The sequence below is a fragment of the Macaca nemestrina genome, chromosome 1 (assembly GCF_043159975.1).
Source record: "Macaca nemestrina isolate mMacNem1 chromosome 1, mMacNem.hap1, whole genome shotgun sequence".
NCBI lineage: Eukaryota > Metazoa > Chordata > Mammalia > Primates > Cercopithecidae > Macaca > Macaca nemestrina.
In genome coordinates, this window is record NC_092125.1 from 224,733,850 (window position 1) to 224,755,306 (window position 21,457).

General features: G+C 53.2%; 1 protein-coding gene across 5 annotated transcripts in view; it reads right to left on the reverse strand.

Annotated features, from left to right (window-relative positions):
- Positions 1–21,457, reverse strand: part of LOC105479077 (splA/ryanodine receptor domain and SOCS box containing 1) — a 75,045-nt gene that overhangs the window by 20,531 nt on the left and 33,057 nt on the right. The window contains exon 1 of one of the 5 annotated variants that reach the window (XM_011736906.3): positions 326–907. The exons of the other annotated variants lie outside the window; for them this stretch is intronic. The gene's annotated coding sequence lies outside the window, so the exon portion shown is untranslated. Of the gene's footprint in view, positions 1–325; positions 908–21,457 lie in introns of those variants that run through there. 5 annotated transcript variants of the gene reach the window in all.

Consider the following 21,457-nt stretch of genomic DNA (forward strand, 5'->3'; position numbering starts at 1 on the left):
AGAGAACAGCTGGTCTGTCCCCATACCCAGCCAGGTGGCAGCTGCACAGCGGCTGTGCACGTGGCAAAGGCCAGGTGAGGCGGCCCCATCAGAAACACCGGTGGCTGTTCCGGCCCCGACAGACCCACTCCAGGGAAGGGGAGGGGAGGGGGAATGAGGCTCTGAGAGCAGACCCTGGGAGAGGCTGAGACAGGCCAGACTGCACAGCACCTGCCTGCAACCCCCCAGTGGCATTTCAGTTAAAGCCACAACCCTGCAGACCCCACCTTCCCCCAAAATGCTTTCAGATCAATTGTCCCGGAGCCTCGCTTCCACTAAAAATTACCTGTTCATGGTGGTGTTTAGGAAGAGGTCTGTTGAAGGAGCGGCTACACCCTCTTTTGGGGATGTAGCCAATGCGACTGGGGACAAACGGACAGAAAGGGCAGGTAAGGGATGCACAGGGGTGGGTCCGTCACCAGGGAGTGGCAGACACTCACGCTCCTCCTTACGCCCGGTTCCCCCCCAGTGTCTGACTAACCCCAGAACAGTGAAACCATTGTTTTGCCCCAGGATGGGGAAAGAATGAAATTCAGGATGTGGAACAAGGTGACCTATTTATAAAGCCTCCTTTCACCTGAAGATCACGTAACTTCCCTCCCTCTGCCGCCCGTCTCACACACCAGTGGTGGCAGCCCAGGATTCTGCAAGAGAAACATGCCCCGAGCGATCTGCTATTTTATCAGAATGAACCTCTGCAGCCTGGCTCAGCCGCCGCCTGGGCTCTGCCTGCTCACTGGGCTCCTGTGCTCCCTCCAGCATCCTGAACATGAGTGGCAGGGACACTCTTGGTGGTGGAAGGGCTCAGGGAATGCTCCGTGCTGGCTGGGCCATGGAGCCCCTGGCAAAGGGGCCACCACCAGCAGGGCTTGTGACACGTGGTTACCACCCTCCACCCCTCACCCTACCAACCGCCAACTTGAGGAGGGACCCCTCAAACAGGGATATAAAAATAAGTCTGTGCCCCTAGAATCAACAGGATCCTTCTGGAAAGTTCTGACAAGTGATTTTGGAGAGAAAATCCCACACGGTCCAGAGCTCTAGCCCCTGACCTCAAAAGACCCAAAATGCACCTGCTGTAAACGCCTATGGAAGGGCCCAGATGACTCACAGCACTTTCAGAGGGCTCGAATCAGTGGAGCCACGGCCTGGGAAACCAGCATGATATTCATACAGAGACTGAAAATTACAATAAATCGCAGCTGTAGCCTAGGCAGGGTGACGAGGACAACGAACTGTGCCTGGTGCAGACGAGAAGCCAGTTCTTGGAGGGACCCCAGGGACAAACAGCAACCTTCCCGAAAGGTGACCCAGATAGCAGCAGACATGCTGTCCCACGGCAATGGGAATAAAACGTAGACTATGGACCACCAACACTGCCTGGTCTCGGGGGTCACACACTGGGTCCACCTGGTTCACACAGGAGGTGGGGGCGCCCCAAAGAGTGGAGGCAGAAAGGCAGGGCCAAGAGCAGCTCCATGGCCACATCTCCAAGAAAAGAGCCACCAACAGGATGCCCACGGGACAGGCTCAGAGACCTGGTGCTCCTCGCCCTCTGATCCCCAGCAGCTCCCCAGAAGGCAGGAGACGGGAGCTCGAGGCAGGGTGGATCCGGTGGGCCCAGTGACTCCCAGGAGGAGGCTCTGCAGAGAAGCTGGTTCTCTGGAAGGGCCTTGCTCCAGCCTAGCCTCCCGAGGGACTCCAGAGCTCAGGGTTGCCTGGCTGAGAGGAGGAGGCTGGAGTGCATCCAAAGTCTGCCACTTCCCCCCAACAAGGCAGTCTCCTGGACACAGGGGATCCAACCAAACCCAGGCTTTCAGGGTGCCAAGGCCTGAATGGGAGGCAGTGACACACTGACCTCTCTCTGTGGGATGTGCCAGCTGGCAAAGGTCACCTCTGGGAGTGGTCCTTGGGTCACCCTCATGTCCCTCCAGGGATAATAAGCAGAAGGGTAACCAGGAAGGGGCTGGGGAGAGGATCTGAGGACTCAGGAAGCATCAACCCAGAGAGATTTCAGGACTCATCACCAGTGAGAGTCAGGGGGCCGGGCATCCACGCGTTCCCCCCTGAGGCCCAGGCGGCTGCCCTCAAACCACCTGGGGGAATAGGAAGGGCAATGTTCATGATTTCACCATAGAATCGCCTAACTAAAGCTCCAGGCACAAAGTAGGAGCTTCATACATGCCGCTCCCTGCCCTCCCCTTGCTGCCTCTCAACACCTGAGGCTATCGGGGGACACCTGATAGCTTGGAATATTGAATGCCAAGTGCAGGAGAGAGCACTCAGCTGGGGAATGCCATGGCAGGTGCTGGTCCTACAGCTCACAGGGGTGACCCAAGTTGCTTGGCCCCGTCACCAGACCCACAGGCCTCCCTCTATCTGGCAGTGAGGAAAACAGGAAAGGCCCTGTTTTACAGGAGTGGTTCTCAAAGTGGGGTCTCAACCCCCAACATCAGTCAGCATCACCTGGGAACTCAGAGATGCAAATTCCTGACCCCGTTAGACTTTCTGGATCAGAAACTCCGTGGGGTGGCCTGAATTCTAGAGCCCTCCAGGGCACTATGATGAGGCCAGAGATTGAGAACCACTGGTTTCAAGGAATGATGCCTCAACAGTTTAGAATCTCAGATCTCTATTAAATGAAAACTATCAGGATTACACTTGTACCAGAATTTAAAAAAATTATCTTGATATGAAATATTTCAAATGTTAGACATTCTCATAAGAAATCTCAATACAGAAATGTAAAAAGCATAGTGTTTCCTCTCACCTACTGCCCAGGGAAGCACAGAGGTGTGTCCTTCTAGAACATTCTGGTGCATATGAGAATAGTCTATTTACAGCAAAAGATCACACTGCAGATACGAATCCACAGTTTGCTTTTTCCATCGTAATATATTAGCTCCTCCATGAAATTTATGTTAGTGGCTGCATAATATCCCATTATGTGCTATTATAATTTTGGTGACATTCCCTCCTAGATGGACATCTAGGCTGTTTGCTGTAATCACGGTCATGTGTGGGGAGTTAATTATTTCTCCATAACAGGATGGCCTTAGAGCAGCTTCTTTTAATTTAGTTCACAGCTACCTCTCCTCTTACCGCTCTCAAAATCTTGGACCTCGGGACCATCCGCCCCACCATCCACTTTTAGAAGAAAATCAAGTGTCCAAGTAACCCACCTCCAGGTTCCTGATATTTGCAACTGACTGAGGCAAGCCCAGGGTGGTGGGGAGTGTCTGTGGAGATAGCTGGACTGGAGGTTTCTCAACTGGACCTCGACTGGATCTCGGCCAATGAACCTGAGAGGATTCTAAAAGGACTTAGGCTGTGCGCCTCCTTGTGCAACCCAATCACCATTTCCCGTGTGGGATTTCACGGAACTGAGCAGGATGCCAAGGGAGGGGTAAATCCCGGGGCCTCCCAGGCAGGTGGTGAATAAAAAAAGGACTTCAACATACTTTTCAGGCCACAGTAACCTTCGGGCACTTCCTCTTATATGCCAGAGGTCTCCCTCCTCCAATTCTATCAACCTGGAACACACGGGTCAACACTCAAGAGGGGAGGGTCCCAGCAAGTTCAAGGGCAGTGAATAAATTCATCCTCAACTTCCCAGGCAAGTAGAAAGGCCTGGGGGCCAGAATGGCATGGCACCAGCTCATCACATATAGGATAAGGCAAGGAGTGTGGAAGTGCCTCCCCAGCTAGCAAGTGGAGTATTACCCACCAAAAATGCTAATGGGGGCTGGGTGTGGTGGCTCACACCTATAATCCCAGCACTTTGGGAGGCTGGGGTGGACAGATCTCTTGAGCCCAGGAGTTCAAGACCAGCCTGGATAACATAGGGAAACCTTGTCTCTACAAAAAATACAAAAATTAGCTGGGTGTAGTGGTACATGCCTATAGTCTCAGCTACTTGGGAGGCTGAGGTAGGAGGATTGCTTGAGTCCAGAAGGTTGAGGCTGCAGTGAGCCAAGACTGCGCCACTGCACTCCAGCCTAGGCAACAAAGTGAGACTCTGTCTCAAAAAAACAAAAAACAAAAAACCTGCTAATGGGAAGGATCTCTGTACAAGAGGGCAAGGGAAAAGGTTTCCTATGTCAAGTGAAAAAAGGGTCATAACTGCATCTGCCCTGAGACTAAAACCTAGAAAAAACTGTATCGGCATACTCAGGAGAGAGGTAGAAAGGAGCCTGGAGAAATGAAAATGTCGCTGTGTTTAGAGTGATGAGCTTATGAGTTCCCTCCCTTTTAAATTTCTTTACTGTTGTTTTGTTACTGTTGCAAAAACACAAATGGATGAGCCCGAATGTCCATCGATGGACGCATGGATAAACAAATTGTGGTATACACATTCAGTGGAATATTATTCAGCCATAAACGTACTAGTGCATGCTACAGTGTGAATGAACCCCAAAAACTTTAGATTAATGTGAAGGAAGCCAGATATAAAAGGCCACACATTGTATGATTCCCTTTCGATGAAATGACCAGGATAGGTAAATCCATAGAAACAGAAAGCAGACTGGTGCTTGCCTGGGGCCAGGAAGCAGGGGGACGGGAAGTGGCAAAGGTCTCTTTTAGGGGTGATGAAACTGTTTCGGGACTCGAGCCTCTTTTAGGGGTGATCAGACTGTTTTGGGACAAGACAGAGGTGGTAATATACCATATTGTGAATGGACTGAATGCCACCGAATTGTACTCTGAAAAAGATGACTGTTAGGTGAATTTCAGCTCAATAAATGAATAAATAAATAAATAAATAAATAAATGGATGAAAAATGTCCACCTCTCCAAGATCCACATGGACAGGGGGTGGGGGTGGATGGGGGTGCAGGGCAGAGAGAGGCACAGGGCAGAGAGAGGCACAACCTGGCTGGTTGGACTGGGCTTGTTAGCCCAGAGTTACACAAAAGGACACCCTTAACGACGCTCAGATGTGGGGAGTAAAGAGCCTTTGAGAGCAGAATTGCTGCAGGCCAGGCCTCTGCCCCTCCCCTTTCTGTTCTCCAAAGGAAAAAGTGCAGTGCCGTGGTTTGGCAGCCCTTGCTGCCCCGAGACAGCACCTGTAGACCGAGTTTCTCCGGAGTTCGGGATGTGTGCCTGCATCTCCACCCCTGGGCCCAAACTGTGGTCTGGGGAGGGGATGACCCTGCGGGCTGGCGGGGGATGAGGACACGGGAGAACCGATGTCAGGGTGATCCCTACCCTGGGAACGAGGCAGGATGAGGCAGGAGAGAAATGTTTGGATTCCTAGGCACCTACTTTCTCACTGAGCAGGTCGACACCCTGAGGAAGCTCCAAACTGGCAAAGGCCCTACCTTCTGCTATCAGGGAATCACCCAGCCCCCGGGATCCTCCGTGCTCTCCCACGGATGATGCTGGAGCCTGACCGCCACTATCAGCTGTACCATGGAGTGTCTGCCCACAGCTAGGGGTGCCCCAGGCTGATCACAGGGTCTCTGGACTTGTCGCTATGCAAACCTCTTCTCATGGGCTGCATTTCTTCATTCTCAGGTGGAGGGATCATCACTCACAGGCCTGGCACAGCCATGCCCACGGATCCTCTCCTGGCCAGGCTAGCTCACACGGAACATGGGAAGCCGGCTGAGAACTCGACCATCCGAGGCCTGTGCGCTGAGTTGCTTGCTCATCCATCCCACAAGTATCTGTTAAGCCCCTAAGACAGGTTAGAATGAGCTTCTCAAGACCTTGTTTTGTTTCTCAGTCCCTAAGTGCCTCAACAAGGTGGCCAATTCAAAAACACAGGCCAACTAGGCTGGGCCCGGTGGCTCACACCTGTAATTCCAGCACTTTGGGAGGCTGAGGTGGGCGGATCACCTGAGGTCGGGAGTTTGAGACCAGCCTGACCAACATGGAGAAACCCCATCTCTACTAAAAATACAAAATTGGCTGGACATGGTGGCGGACACCTGTAATTCCAGTTACTTGGGAGGCTGAGGCAGGAGAATCACTTGAACCCGGGAGGTGGAGGTTGCAGTGAGCTGAGATTGCACCATTGCACTCCAGCCTGGGCAACAAGAACAAAACTCTGTCTCAAAAAACAAACAAACAAACAAACAAAAACAAAAACAAAAACACAGGCCAACGTGGTTAGTGTTCAGGAAAGGAGAAGAGGCCTTCCCCTGAACTGCTAGAAAACATCTTCCCCAAGGGGAAACTGGAAGGAACAAACAACATGGACAAGATGTCACCGGCAGAAGTGACCCAACCCGAGAGATGGTCTGGCAATGTTCAGCTGGTGAACAGTGGGAAAACACCCAAGTCCAAATAATGTGCCTCAGGGCTGGAATTCATTCCAAAAGTATTAAGCACCTACTGGATACACAGAATAGGCAGAACTTGCTGCCCTCAGGGAGCTTACTGTCTAGTGGGGGGGAGGCAGGCAACATCCAATCATTTGAACAATGAGTGCAAAAGCTTCAGGGGAAGGGGTTGCTGGCGGTGGTTCTGCCCGCATCTCCGAACTCTCCCCCAGTGCCTCCCCCATGCCCTTGGGAAGCAGTGGCAGCTTGGGCATAGGTCTGCAGTGTGCTGGTGGGGAGGGGTTTGTGCGCCCTGCTTCTCTGTTCTGACGCCAGAGGGCCAGGACCTAAGCACTGCGGGAAGTTTCTCAGAAAAGTAACTTGGATCTGGGGTGTGCCTATTCCATTTATCACATTTTGAAAACACAAGGGGAAAAAAGGGGAACTGGAAAAAAGGGAAATTGGCCCAATATCCATTGAATGGGCTAGTCCAGGACAGCAATCAGGGCCGGAAGAGGAAGAGACAAGAACAGAGGCACTTGCTTGTCCCGGCAGAGTCAGCCCAGTGTTGGAAACTGAAGCCCAGGACTGGCCTTTTGAGCTAGACAGTCTTCTCCCGTTCCCGCTCTGCCTCCCCGCACCGCGGCCAGGTACACATGAGGACTACAAATGTGCATTTCATGTGCTCGCCTTGCTGGGCAGAGCTGCTCCGCGACATCAGACAGGGTGCCTTGAGAAAGGTATTTCCTCTGCGAGCTGGATTTTCCATAAAATAAAAAACAGCAGCATGTTACCTTTGCAGGCAGAGGGGTGAGCAGGGGACGGTTGCGTCCCACGCCCCTCGGTGGCAGGGAAGGCCAGCCACATCACAGCACAGGCGGCTCAGACCACAGACCCAGGTGCTGTGGGGACCCTCCCCAGCCCCACAGGCTGCCGTCTTCCCGCCAGGCGTGGAGTTTCCACAGCTGGAGGAGGACCAACGTCCTCTCCGCCGAACACACTATTTCTAACATGGTCCCAAGTTTCCGTTCCCATATCAAAAGCGCCTCTTTTCTGCTGAGGCAGCAAGACCTGCCAACAAAACAAGCCGCTGGGACCCACGTTTTCATAACACAACGCCTTGCCTTGAAATGCACTACAGTGAATCACTGAGGTTTAATTGTATCGGCAGCTGGGCCGGTGGCAGGAATCCGTGTGAAAGTTAGACCGCGGGGCTCGGGCCAGTCCCCAAACACCAGTGTCCCTGCCTTCCCCACCAGGCCCCTCCTCTGCTGATTGACAGCACCCCTTCTCTAGGCCCCCAAATGGAAAACCAGACAGGAGTGAGAGCCTGCCCAAGGAGAGTCTGTCTCCTTTCTTGAGAACAGTTCCTGTAGGGGCGAGGGAACTGGTCACACTGTGTGCCCTGCACCCGGTGACCCTAGGGCAGCCCACAGACCATCACCCAGGAGCTTGCTGGAAATGCAGAGTCTCGGGCTACCAGCCCTGAATGGCACTGGCCCCAGACCTCTGGGTGACCCGCGTGCCCAGCTGGTTCAGCGCTGTTGGTGGGAGTCCTCCTGAGGTGGGGGGCTGGAGGAAACACACATGAGAAGCAAAAGGCGGAGGGGCTTCCATCCTTCTCCAAGTCAATCCTAAAATACAACTGACCTTAACCAGCCACATCTAGAGGCCGACCTGTGCCACGGAAGGAGCAGGCAGCATCCCCTGTCCTGCCACCAGGTCCACAAGAATGGGGGGCGGGGCACATAAACAGGCTGTGATCCCCTTGCCCAGACCCTGTAGAAGCTGTCAATCACTCGGGGTCTGGGAAGACAGAGGTCAGGGCAACCCTGCTGGAGGCCCCTCCCCTCCTCACAGGCTCCCCGCTCTCCACCTCCAAGCCCCTGACAGGCCCTCTCAGCTTCTCCAACGGTCCCTTAGACACAAGTGGCCACACCAGCCCTGCTAGTTCTTAAGAACCACATGAGTTATAACGACGTGCTTTTCACTTCAAACAACCCCACCTGACAGGAATCCCATCTGTGTGGGATCTTCCAGTGCCCCCTCCTCCACGGAGCCTTCCCTGGTTGGCCTCCACTGCCGCCGTCTCAGAGCACCTCTCCTTTGGCTCCAAACTCGCCCAGGAATTCTCTCAGGACCCTGGGTCCTGCCAGAACCTGGCCTGGCGGTCAGTCACGGCCCTGAGTCCTAGTTGAAGTCCACGCCCCACCCGAGACCACCCACATGTGGCTGGCCAGTGAGCGTTCTCATGGTGTCCCAGATACCTACCGGGGGATCTGGAGTTCTCGAATGTTCCAGGCAAGTGCCTGGGAAAAGACCCAGGAGAAAAGCCCCACAGGTCCTCACCACTGGGGGAAAAATGACAGAAGAGGGGTGAGGGCAGCACCTCCAGAGCCCCCGCAGTAGGGGGCCTCCCTGCTGTGTCCCCAGGCCTGCCTTGCCTGGGCTGGGTCAGCCCTGGCCCGAGCAAGCTCCACCGTCTCCAAGGGGAAGCGGCCCTTGGTTACCACTGGCCTGGAGAACCAGAAGGCAAAACAAACACTGGAGGCCGCTCCCGGGCCCAGACTCGCTCCTCACTGCTGGGAACAATTACAAGGTAATCGGCCAGGTTTTCCAGAGTTCTCCAGAATGGGGCCAGGGTGTCCACACTCCTGTCCTGCGGCTGCTGTGCCCTCCCCAAGACCCGGAGACCCCCTCATCCCATTCAGGAAAGCACAGCAGAGCAAGGCGGGCGCCCCCCAGGAAGTCGGGGCGAAGGCAGAATTGTGGCCTGCGCCACCCACGTTTCACAGCCATGAAGTCACATGGGGGAAGTGACGCCCCCCTCAGACCTCAAAAGGCGGCACTGAAGACCCCAGCCCTGCCCGCAGGGCCAGACTCAAAGGTGAAGCCGGTACAATTCCCTTCCCAGACCCTTTTCCAGCCGTGGCCAACTCTCTGGTTCCCAGGCAACTTGTCCTGAAATGAACAGAAACTCACAAGCAAAAGAGAAAGTACACTTCCTCCTGGGAGAGGCCGGGGCTGGCAGGAGAGTGGCCAGGGCAGCATCTGGCTGTGCCCCCTGCCCTCCCCAGCAAGTGCTGTCCTGGGGGGCCTTAGGTGCAGTGACCCCCACAAGTGCTGTCCTGGGGGGCCTTAGGCACAGCCAGGATAGCCTGGGCATGGATCCCCAACTGCCTCCTGTCACAGCACACTCAGAGCCCCCAGATAGTCACGAACCTCCTCCCTGGGGACAGGGTCTTCCCCTGGGCAGGGGCACCCCACAAAGGGGTCCCAGGGAGCCCACAGCCGGGGTCTTGGCTATGTCCCAGGTCTCCCTGAGCAGAAGCCTGAAGAAACGGGGTAGGGGAGAGCGGAGTGATAACCCCCTACCAACTCCCTGTCTCCACGTCTTGGGGGAGGAGGGAGGGGACAGGGGACCTGCAGGGAGAGATGTTGGCCCCTCCCCCATCTGAGCACTCAGTGTCTTCCAGGAACCAATTCAAGCCATGCTCTCTCTTCCCTGCACCCCAGCTGAGGAGGTGGGAGCATCTCCATCCCTGCCTTTTTTCAGAGACAGGTTGCTGACCTTGGCCAGAGTGTTAGCAGCAGATCCATAGCCCTTCTGCACAGGAAGAGACACCAGGTCACTCTCTTAAGTTACCCCCCCGCCCCTAAAGGCACTCTTAGATACGGTTTTTCCCCGTGCTTGTCTCTGGCTAGAGCAGCTGCCCTGGCTTCATGGGGCCTCCTCCCAGGAGAGAGACAGAGACAGAGTAGGGGAGCATGAGGAGAATGAAGGGAGGCAGGGAGAAGGGCGGTTCATCCTTTCCAGTGGCTCTGCAGCCTCCACGGATGTTGGCTCAGGGCCCCAGTGGCCAGGGTGTCCCCATCAGGAGGGTGGCCTGAGGCTCTGAGTGGGTGCCACCCCCAGAAAGGCACCTAAGTGGGGACCCCACCTCCGCAAGGCTGGAGGCACAGCACTCACAGCTGAAGGGGAGAAAAGCCCGCAGAGGGCTGGGGTGTGAGATTAGGGTACACCTCTCCCCTACCCCCAGCCTTGCCCTGTTCTCCCATCCCCCCAGAGAGGGCTTCCTGTCTCCAAACCACGGAGACCTTAAAGTTAAAACGAGTGAACAGTCTCACTGGCTAGGTGGGCAGGTGGCTGGCCAGGCGTGAGGTGCCCGCCCTGGCCACACTCCTCCCTTGAGTGTCAGGAGCCCTCTCCTCTTCCCCCCGCTAAGCCCCCGGCCTTGACCTCTTAGAGGGTCTTCAGAGCCAACTCCTGCCCTCCACGCCACCTCAGAGGGGGAGGCCGTTGAGTTGGAGCTAATACCGGGGATTAGAGGCTCAGATCCTGACTTCGATGTGCTGATAACATAAATGGACCGTTTCCAGGATAACCAGCTGGAAACGACCAGAAAGCACCCCTTCCCCTCTCGTGTAGGCCCCTCGTCATCTCTTTCCACTGGGACAAGCAGAACTGATGGAGGAGTTTCTTAGAATGTCAATGAGCATTTGGGGCAATGATGCCAGGGAGAGCTAGAAACATGGTCTGCAGCCAGATGCCAAGGGCCTTGAGTGCCACGATAGGGAGTCAGGCCCCAGCGCTGCAGAGCAGCCCCTCAGTGGGGACCAGCAGGCACCAGAAGGGGAGGTGGCAGGTCAGAAGGCTCCTTCCCCAAACTCACCCACACCCCCCTGGGTCTCTGGACAGAGACTATAGAAAGAAGTATAAATGGAGATGGAGGGCTAGTGTCCCCCTCTTTCCGGGGAGCAGTGCAGTTCCACCACCTAATGATAAGACAACGAAGGGCAGTGGTTCCCTGAATGCAGCAACCGATGCCCTTTTATTGTCTCAGAGTGAGGGACCTGCCCGAGCCGGCCAGGAGTTGCGTCCTCACTAGCCCAGCACTACCGGTAAACCCAGGCAGTGGCCTCCGGCCCCTGCCCCAGCCCCAGACTCTTCCTTGAATGCACACAGGCAGATGATCCCCTACTCCTCTTTCTTTCTTTCGCTTTGCGGGAAGTAGTAAAGAACCAGGAGGAAAAATTAGAAAATTGGTTTTCAGTAAACAGCAAATTCAAAGTGAGTTAACAACCCAAGAAATAACATTTCAAATCAACAGCATGAGAGAGCGCTGCTCATTTTTCACCTACAGAGATGAGAACAATAAACGCCTACCCTGGAAGACTGCAGAGAGCCTCAGAGAAGAAAATGAACAGACACGAAGAGTCTAACAGTTCCCAGCACACAATAGGTCCTCAAACAGTGCTGGGTGCTTACACAGCTTGGCATGGGGCACCCCTGAGTACCTTGTACTTGATATGTATTCATGGATTAGGTGGTGGCTATTGTGTGCACATGACATTCGGAGGGTAGAAACTCCAAAGATCATCTTCCAGCCACTGACCAAGGGACTAGAGAGCGACAACATTCTTTCTTTGTTTTTGCCACCGACAGGGTCCTGCCCTGTTGCCCAGGCTGGAGTGCAGGGGCGCAATCATGGCTCACTGCAGCCTCAACCTTCTGGGCTCAAGTGATCTTCCCACCTCAGCCTCCCAAGTACCTGGGACTACAGGCATGCACCACCACGCTCAGCTAGTTTTTGAGTTTTTGTAGAGATGGGATCTCGCTCAGGCTGGTCTTGAACTCCTGGACTAAGTAACCCTCCCACCTTGGCCTCCCGAAGTGCTGGGATTACAGGCGTGAGCCACTGCACCCAGTCCCACAATGGTTCTTTTTTTTTTTTTTTGAGACAGAGTCTCGCTCTGTCACCCCAGGTTGGAGTTCGGTGGTGTGATCTCAGCTCACTGCAACCTTCGCCTCCTGGGTTCAAGTGATTCTTCTGTCTAAGCCTCCCGAGTAACTGGGATTACAGGTGCTCACCACCACACCTGGTTAATTTTTGTATTTTTAGTAGAGACAGCGTTTCACCATGTTGGCCAGGCTGGTCTTGAACTCCTGACCTCAGGTGATCTGCCCACCTCAGCCTCCCAAAGTGCAGGGATTACAGGCGTGAGCCTGTAATTGTAATTTCTATAGGCCCCGTAGAAATCAATATGGCAATTCCTCAAAAAACTCAAAATAGAATTACCATATGACCCAGCAAATCTACTTCGGGGTGTTCACTCAAATAAATGCAAAGCAGGGCCTTGAACAGGTATTTGTACACCCATCTTCATAGCAGCATTGTTCACAAAGGCCGAAAGGTGGAAGCGACCTGTGTCCATGGACAGATGAACGGAAAAGCAAAATGGGGCCCATCCCCACGATGAAATATTACTCAGCCTTAAAACGGAAGGACATTTTGATACATGCTATATGAGTGACTCCTGAACACGGTATAGGAAGTAAAGTAAGCCAGTCACAAAAAGACAAATACTGTATGACTGCACTTACACGAGGTACCTAAGACAAGCGGATCCATAGAGACAGAACGTTGAATGGTGGTTGCCAGGGACTCCAGGGAGCAGGAATGGGGGGTCAGGAATGGGGCACAGAGTTTCCATTGGGGAAGATAAGAAAGTTCTGGAGATGGACAATGCTGATGGTTGTACAACAATATGAAGGTACTTAATGCCACTGAATTCTTAAAAATGGTTTTAAAATGGTAAATTTGGCCAGGCATGGTGGCTCACGCCTGTAATCCCAGCACTTTGGGAGGCTGAGACAGGTGGATCACTTGAGGCCAGAAGTTCGAGACCAGCCTGATCAACAAGGCGAAACCCTGTCTCTACTAAAATTACAAAAATTGGCCAGGCATGGTGGCTCATGCCTGTAATCTCAGCACTTTGGAAGGCTGAGGTGGGCGGATCACCTGAGGTCAAGAGTTCGAGACCAGCCTGGCCAACATGGTGCAACCCTGTATCTATTAAAAATACAAAAATTAGCCAGGCATGGTGGCGGGTGCCTGTAATCCCAGCTACTCGGGAGGCTGAGGCAGGAGAATTGCTTGAGCCTGGGAGGCGGAAGTTGCAATGAGCCGAGATCGCACCACTGCACTCCAGCCTGGGAGACAGACTCTGTCTCAAAAAATAAATAAAATAAACCGTTAATTTTATGTTACATGTATTTGCTACAATTGAAAAATGCTTTGTTTTATATAAAAATAAACAGAAACCTGAGATATGGAGATTAGGTGATGAAAGGAGTCCCTCTGTCCTGATGCCACTGGGACAAAAGTGAAAAAGTGTGAAGGAATGTGGCCGAGCATCCCTGGCCAGGCCCCACCTGCCTCTACGCCAGTCAACAGCCAGGTCATCTCTACCTTCAGCTGTTTTCCCAGGAGCCACGCTGGAGAGGAAAACCAGCTGGGCAGAGGGAGAATGTTGCTATTTATTTGGCTCATGGGCTCCTTGGGCCTCTTTGGCAACCTCTTCTCCTTTCCGTTGGAATAAAAAAAAAAAAGGACTGTGCTCTTCCCTGGGCCGCTTTGGGGGTCAGCCTACACTGGATGAGGCTGTTCACAGCAGGCTCACACTGCAGGCACTTCAGGAAGCTGGCAAGGAGGGCTGGGTATGGTGGCTCACGCCTGTAATCCCAGCACTTTGGGAGGCCGAGGTGGGCGGATCACCTGAGGTCAAGAGTTCAAGACCAGCCTACCCAACATGGCCAAACCACGTCTCTACTAAAAATATAAAAATTAGCTGGGCATGGCGGCATGTACCTGTAATCCCAGCTACTTGGGAGGCTGAGGCAGGAGAATCGCCTGAACCCGGGAGGTGGAGGTTGCAGTGAGCCGAGATCACACCACTGCACTCCAGCCTGGGTGACAGAGTGAGACTCTGCCTTAAAAAAAAAAAAGAAGCTGACAAGAAGACAGAATTGGCAGGAAGTAGAAGTGGACTTGAAAAAGGAGATAAATGCATATAAGACCAGGCCCTAGATGGCTAAGAATTGGGGACGGGCTGCTGTCCAGAAAGTGACACATGGCTGTGCTGGTCCCTCTGGGAGCAGACACTGAACGGGGCAGACCAAGGTTCTCACCGAAGAAGGTGGGTTCCATGTTTCTGGCCATTTTTCTGTGGAATATGCACCCGGGAGGCTGATTCTTGGACCCTGGGTGTTTGCTGTGCCTGACGCAGCCCATGAGGGCAGGAGCTCAGTCAGCACTTGTTGGTGGATAGCACTGAAACCAAGTCTCAGCCACGGACCCCAAGATGGGGCCCAGGCCAGGACCACCCGCGGCCGATGCCCTCTCCTGCTGCCACCACACTTCCTGTGGTCTCCGTCACCCTCCACGCATTCAGGCTGCAGAAGCAGCAAGCTGACCTCACGCCTAGACTCTGCAGGGGAAATGCTCTTGCAAAATCATGACCTCCTAATCGATAAATTGAATGGGCCTAAAAAACAAGCATCCTCTCTCTACCTCTCAACTGTATCTGAAGATACCACCATGCCCTTGGCCTGAAATGCTCCTAGCTTTGTGACAGTATGTGAGTCACTCTCTAAGGTTCTGTCCCAGCTCCTCTGCCTGTTCTTCCTGCTATTTTCACACAGATGTTTTGGAGGGTCTCTCCCTCCACAGGGCCTCCCTCCGTGGGATCCTTTGCTCTCATGGCACCAGGGAGTGTCTGCTTGTGAACTTGACGTGTCCACTAAATACCGCTCCCAAATAGCGGGGACCCTGCCTCCACTCATACATCCCTGTAGACTCAAACGGCCCCCTCCTGGCCTCTACAATGCTGCCAATTTCTATCATCAACCTCCAGTTCACCCAGATTCAAACCCCTCATCTCCCTCGATTCCTCCTCTTCTTGGCTTTCCACATTAGCACCGAACGTTGTAAATTGCTCCCCCCATAATTGCTCACTCCCACCTTCACTCTCACGGCTTAAGTCATCGCTTGCAAGGCCACTGCAAGAGTCTCCAAGTCCCTTAGATCTCAGCCCACTCAAACAGATCTTCCTAAAATGCTCCCATTGAGACTTTTTTTTTGGGGGGGGTAGAGATGGGGTCTCACTATGTTGCCCAGGCTATTCTCAAACTTCTGGCCTCAAGCAATCCTCCCGCCTTGGCCTCCCAAAGTGCTGGGATTTATAGGCATCAGCCACCTCGCCTGGCCAAGGCTTTTTTAAATTTTGAAAATCTGTAATTCAAAGATGTACAAAAGAGTCACATATTTTCAACACTCAAAACAAACTGTCAACAGTTTGGCACATTTGTTTTCGGTCCTTTTATTACACAATAGTCAAATAGCCAGAGGACTGGAACAGACAATACAGAGAAAAAGTAAATGCAAACAGTAAGTAAACTTGCAGGAAAAGAAGCTCAACCTCCCAAGGAGACAAAGGGACATAAAAGAAAAGCAGTAATGAGATCGCATGTTGCACCCTCCAGATTGCTACAGAGTCAATACAGAGATGGTGCCTCCTGTCTACAGGAAGCAGAAAGCAAGTACCAACGTGGCTGGTGGGATCTGAATCCAGTATCTTCGGGGAAATGAACGGGCAACTGATCCAACAATTCCACCCCTGGTGCATGAACCCATAAGAACAAGAGTGCCGGTTGGCCACGGTGACTCACGCCTGTAATCCCAGCAGTTTGGGAGGCCAAGGCAGTGGATCACCTGAGGTCAAGAGTTCGAGACCAGCCTGGCCAACATGATGAAACCCCGTTTCTACTAAAAATACAAAAAATTAGCCAGGCATGGTGGCGCACGCCTGTAATCCCAGCTACTCGGGAGACACAGGCCAGAGAATCGCTTGAACCTGGGAGGCAGAGGTTGCAGTGAGCCGAGATCGTACCACTGTACTCCAGCCTGGGCAACAAGAGCGAAAGTCCGTCTCAAAAAAAAAACAAAAAACAAAAAAACAAAAAAAAGGCCAGGTGCAGTGGCTCACGCCTGTAATCCCAGCACTTTGGGAGCCTGAGGCGGGTGGATCGCGAGGTCAGGAGATCGAGACCATCCTGGCTAACACAGTGAAACCCCGTCTCTATAAAAATACAAAAAATTAGCCAGGCGTGGTGGTGGGTGCCTATAGTCCCAGCTACTCGGGAGGCTGAGGCAGGAGAATGGCATGAACCTGGGAGGCTGAGTTTGCAGTGAGCCGAGATCGCGCCACCGCACTCCAGCCTGGGGGACAGAGCGAGACTCCGTCTCAAAAAACAAACAAACAAAAACAAACAAACAAACAAAAAAACAAGAGCACCAGTAGCAGAAGGAGATCCATAAACAGGTGTTTATGACAGAGGTGCGGCCACTTCCTGCCACTCCAAATCGAGTGCACGGTCATTGACAAAGGTCACTCAGGCAGGCCGCTCTGATATGTCTACACCATGAACTGTCGTTATGCAGCAATAAAAAAGACGAGGTAGAACCACATCAGTGAGCCTGGAGACACTTCCACAAGCATTCAGCAGGAAGATCATGAAAGAATATGAAAGGAGAGCCCATTCTAATAAAATAATGGCATCCCCAAAGATACAGACATACAGGTCAGTGCAGGCAGGGAGGTATGGAACTATTCTGGGTGTATCATCCTTCAATAAAAGATTTATGGGGTTTTTTTAAGTATGTAAAAAAAAGACACAGAAAATTACAAGTGTTGGCAAGGATGTGGAGAAACTGGAACCCTTGTGTATCATGGATGGAAATGCAAAATGGCGTAGCCACTGCACACAGTAGGGTGGTCCCTCAAAAAACTCAGAATGATGATTGCACGATCCAGCGATGTACTCCACACTACTGAACTGCACGTCTTAAATGGTTAAGATGGTAAATTTTAGGTTTTTGTATAGTTTACCACGATTTAAAAAAACAGTTCAGAAGGACATGCTCCAGTCTAACATCAGTTTGGGAAGGGAGAGAGAAAGGAGGGGAGGAAGGGAAGAGGAAAGGCAAACCCAAAATACTCCCCCGAATGTGTCAGGTGAAGTTAGGCATACGTGTGTCCGCGTGACAAGGTTGGCTGGCAGGACGTTACTGTGGTTTCCTTGGGGTGGTAGGAGTGAGGAGACTGGCAAATCTTTATTATTATTATTATTATTATTATTAGATACATATATATATATATATATATATATATTTTTTTTTTTTTTTTTTTTTTTGAGATGGAGTTTCACTCTTGTTGCCCAGGCTGGAGCACAGTGGCACAACCTTGGCTCACTGCAACATTCGCCTCCCGGGTTCAAACGATTCTCCTGCTTCAGCCTCCCGAGTAGCAGAGATTACGGGCATTCACCACCACGCCCGACTAATTTTGGATTTTTAGTAGAGACGGGGTTTCACCATGTTGCCCAGGCTGCTCTCGAACTCCTGACCTCAGGTGATTGCCCACCTCACTCTCCCAAAGTGCTGGGATTACAGGCGTGAGCCACTGTGCCCAGCCTGGTACACTTTTATGTGTACGTATCAGGGGTCATTCAGATTCTTCTAGATGAGCAATCACCTAGGAATTATTTACGCCACTGATCTCGGACAAACTACAGTGAGAAGAGACGCCTTGTGTCCTCAAAATGGAGGTAAGAGACCCAGCAGATGGTCAGGTTTCCCTTTTCCTCTTTGCAAAAACGTGCAATCACCTGCTCCTGGGCCACTCTGAACCCGCTGTCCTGTCATCCACAGCAATTTTCTCCCTGGACTCTAGGAATCAGTCCCAGAAAAGATTCCAAAGGCCTCATAGTATCCAAGTTTTGAGAAGAAAGGTCTGCAGAGTCACACTACCCACAGAACGTTCTCTTCTACCTCCATACCCAAGCCCACCATCCCCATGGCCCCACCGCCATCTGTCCGACGACGAGATCTGGGAGGTCTCCTGGGCTCCAGCACTAACTTCTTTCTTTCTTTTTTTCTTTCTTTTCTCTTTGTTGTTGTTGTTGTTGTTGTTTTTGGGACGAGGTCTCACTCTGTCACCCAGGCTGGAGTGCAGTGGTGCGATCTCAGCTCACTGCAACCTCCCCATCCTGGTTCAAGGGATTCTCCTGCCTCAACCTCCTGAGTAGCTGGGACTACAGGCACCTACCACCATGCCTAAGTTTTGCATTTTTTTTTTTTGTAGAGACAGGGTTTCACCGTGTTGGCCAGGCTGTCCAGCACTAACTTCTGAAGGGTGGCCAAGCCCATCTTCCCAAATGCTCTCCCCTACTCCCTTCCTCGATCCTCTCACCTGACCTACCCACCACCGTGTGTCACCTCCCCTGACCTCTCCATCACTGCCCTCCAGCCCTCAGCATGAAGTTCCTGGAGCGAGACACCCACACCTGTCCACCCGTCCACCCATCCACCTGTCCACCCATCCACCCATCCACCTGTCCACCCATCCACCCGTCCACCCATCCACCCGTCCACCCATCCATCTGTCCACCCGTCCACCCATCCATCTGTCCACCCGTCCACCCATCCACCTGTCCACCCGTCCACCTGTCCACCCATCCACCCGTCCACCTGTCCACTCATCCATCTGTCCACCCATCCATCTGTCCACCCATCCACCTGTCCACCCATCCACCCGTCCACCCATCCACCCATCCACCCGTCCACCCGTCCACCCATCCACCCGTCCACCCGTCCATCTGTCCACCCGTCCACCCATCCATCTGTCCACCCATCCACCCGTCCGCCCGTCCACCCATCCATCTGTCCACCGGTCCACCTGTCCACCCGTCCACCCATCCAGGATCTCGCCTTTCCTCCCTCTGCAGCTGCATCTCCCCCCAGCCACAAACCCCTCAACCAGCGGCGCTCAGGCCCCGTGCAGACTGAACCACCTGCAGTGCTCCTCACGCTGCTTCATACAACTGCCCTTAGGTATCTTCAAGTCTCCCACTTGGGAGGCCGTCCCCGCCACCCTGTCCCCCAAGCGAACTCCCACACATCTGCCAGAGTTCTGGCAAGTCTTTCTGCCCTTTACTGGCAAACTCCAGCAAATGCAGGGTCCGCCCCTATTAGGGCAGAGCAGTGGTTTTCAACCGGGGTGATTTTACTACCCTCCCTCCCTTACCCCAGTGTACCCCAGGGAATTTGGCAATGTCTGGAGACACACGTGGGGATCACAAGTTGGGGTGGCGTCTGGTGGGTGGGGGCCAGGGATGTTGCTAAACGCCCAGCAATGCCGACAGGCCTCACATCGACAATTCCTCTGCCCTGTGTCAACAGTGCCATGTTGGGAAGCCCTGATGCAGAGCGAGCTTCAGCTGAAAAGATGCAGGGTATTCCTGGGACAAAACCAACTTCACATGCCCAGAAGCACCACCTAGGACCCGACACCTGTGGCCCTGTGTCAGCTCCATGGCTCTCCCAGGCCAGAAGGGAGGTAGTGAGCTGGAGCTTGGTGCTCATCCCAACGCGCTCATCAGCCTCTGGGTTACCCCGAATAAGACGTTTACCTCTCGGGCCTTAGAGTCCCTGTTTATAAAACGGAGCACTGAAAGAAACCAGCTCTTCCCCGAAGTGGCCTTGACAGATTCTTAAGGCACCTGAAATCATATCTGAGCTGGGAAAACATCACATCCCTCCTAAAGAGTCCTAAACCCATCAGCATCTTAAAGGCTCTGAGAAGTCCTGCAGCACAGAAACGCAAGGGTTCTGTTGAACTCTAGCGGTTTCCAAACTTGAAGAAATGGGACATTCTTCCCAGAGTACATCTTTGCACAACATCATGAAGGATGATAGTTTGGAGGACCTCCGGATGTCTTTGGGCTCAGCTGCTTCGAGATTCTATTGATGGGCCGGCCCTGCCTCCTCCCTCAGCCCCTGTACTGAATCCTCAGACAGCCACGTTCGTCTGGCTCTAAAGAAGGGGGCGCGAAGGTGCGCGGCAGAGCTGAGATGTTTCCGGTGTGAGGTATGGGGCCGTTCATCACCTGCTCCAGCTAAGCGAACTCTCTGAAACATCCACGCCACAGCCCCCAAATCCTCCCAAAGAGCAAGTGTGACTGGAGCCCCCCATTCACCAATCCCAGGTCAGGGGCTTGCACTCTGGTGAGAAACTGAGGCTGGTCCTGGGCCCCGTTAGGGCCCGTCCTCTTAAATCTAGACCAGAGTTGGGCAAATGATGCCCAGGGGCCAAATGTGGCCCACCGTCTACTTCTGGAAGTGAAGCTTTGACTGGCACACGGCCGGGCTTACGTGTTGTCTGTGGCTGCTTTCACGCTACAAATAGACTTGAGTAGTTGCGGCAGACACCATATGGTCTACAAAGCCTAAATCGTTACCATCTGGCCCTTTTGCTGACCCTTGGTTGAGGCCTTAGGAAATGGTGAAGAAACGGGTCAAATCTCTCCCCCAAACTCCCCCAAGACTCTGTCCTACTGGCTCAGGTGCCTGCATCCTGGTGCACTGGGGTGGCCAGCTGCTCCTCAAGCACAGACAAGCACTCAGATCCTGCCATCTGCCCAGCTCATGCCCAACCCTACCCTCCCGGTCTGCCCGTTCTGCCTCGTAAGGTGCATTCCCCATGGCGCAGCCTTTCCTGGGCCCCCGGTGACACCCCCTTCCCTTTACATCCCAGAACCTCATTTCCAGAAGCTACTATCCTGCTTCAGTTATGCACTTGCCTGGCGATCGACTTTTAAGCGTGTACCCGCCAAAGACATACATACCCATGCATACGTGATACTCACGCATACATGATACTCACATGCTTCTGTATCAATAGATTATATACGTTACAAAACACACATCCCCAAAATAGAAATGAAACTGGATGAGATAAAAATAGCTGCCCACACTTGGGTGGATCATCCTGTGAGTGGCCGCTCCGGAGGCCGTGGGCTTAGAGGACCATCCTGGGACCCCCTAGGACGTGCTTCCCATGGGCATTGGGGGTTGTGCTAGTCTCTTCCCCAGGAAATGACAGCAGACGCATCTAAGAATGAGGAACCATCCCAATGCCCTGCCCCGAGCACCTGCCCCTAAGCCAAGACCCCCAGGTGCAAGGAGGCTGGGGTTCTCGGGACCCAGGTGCCTTTCCAATCTGGAAGACTGGAAAAGGGCGGCAAGCAGGAAAGAAGGGGTTAGGGTCCCCCCCTCCACCTAAAAAAGGCGCCAGCTGCTCCCTTGGCAGCAAACACCCTGCTGCATCCACGGGGATTTTTGTGTTTTGACTCAGAGGCAATAAGCCTTTCCGATTAAACCAACACAGACTAAACTGCAGGAATGAGGAAGGCCCCTCAGCAGCAGCGGGCTTGCCATTTCTGCTCGGCCAGGGGGAGGAAAGACGGCGGA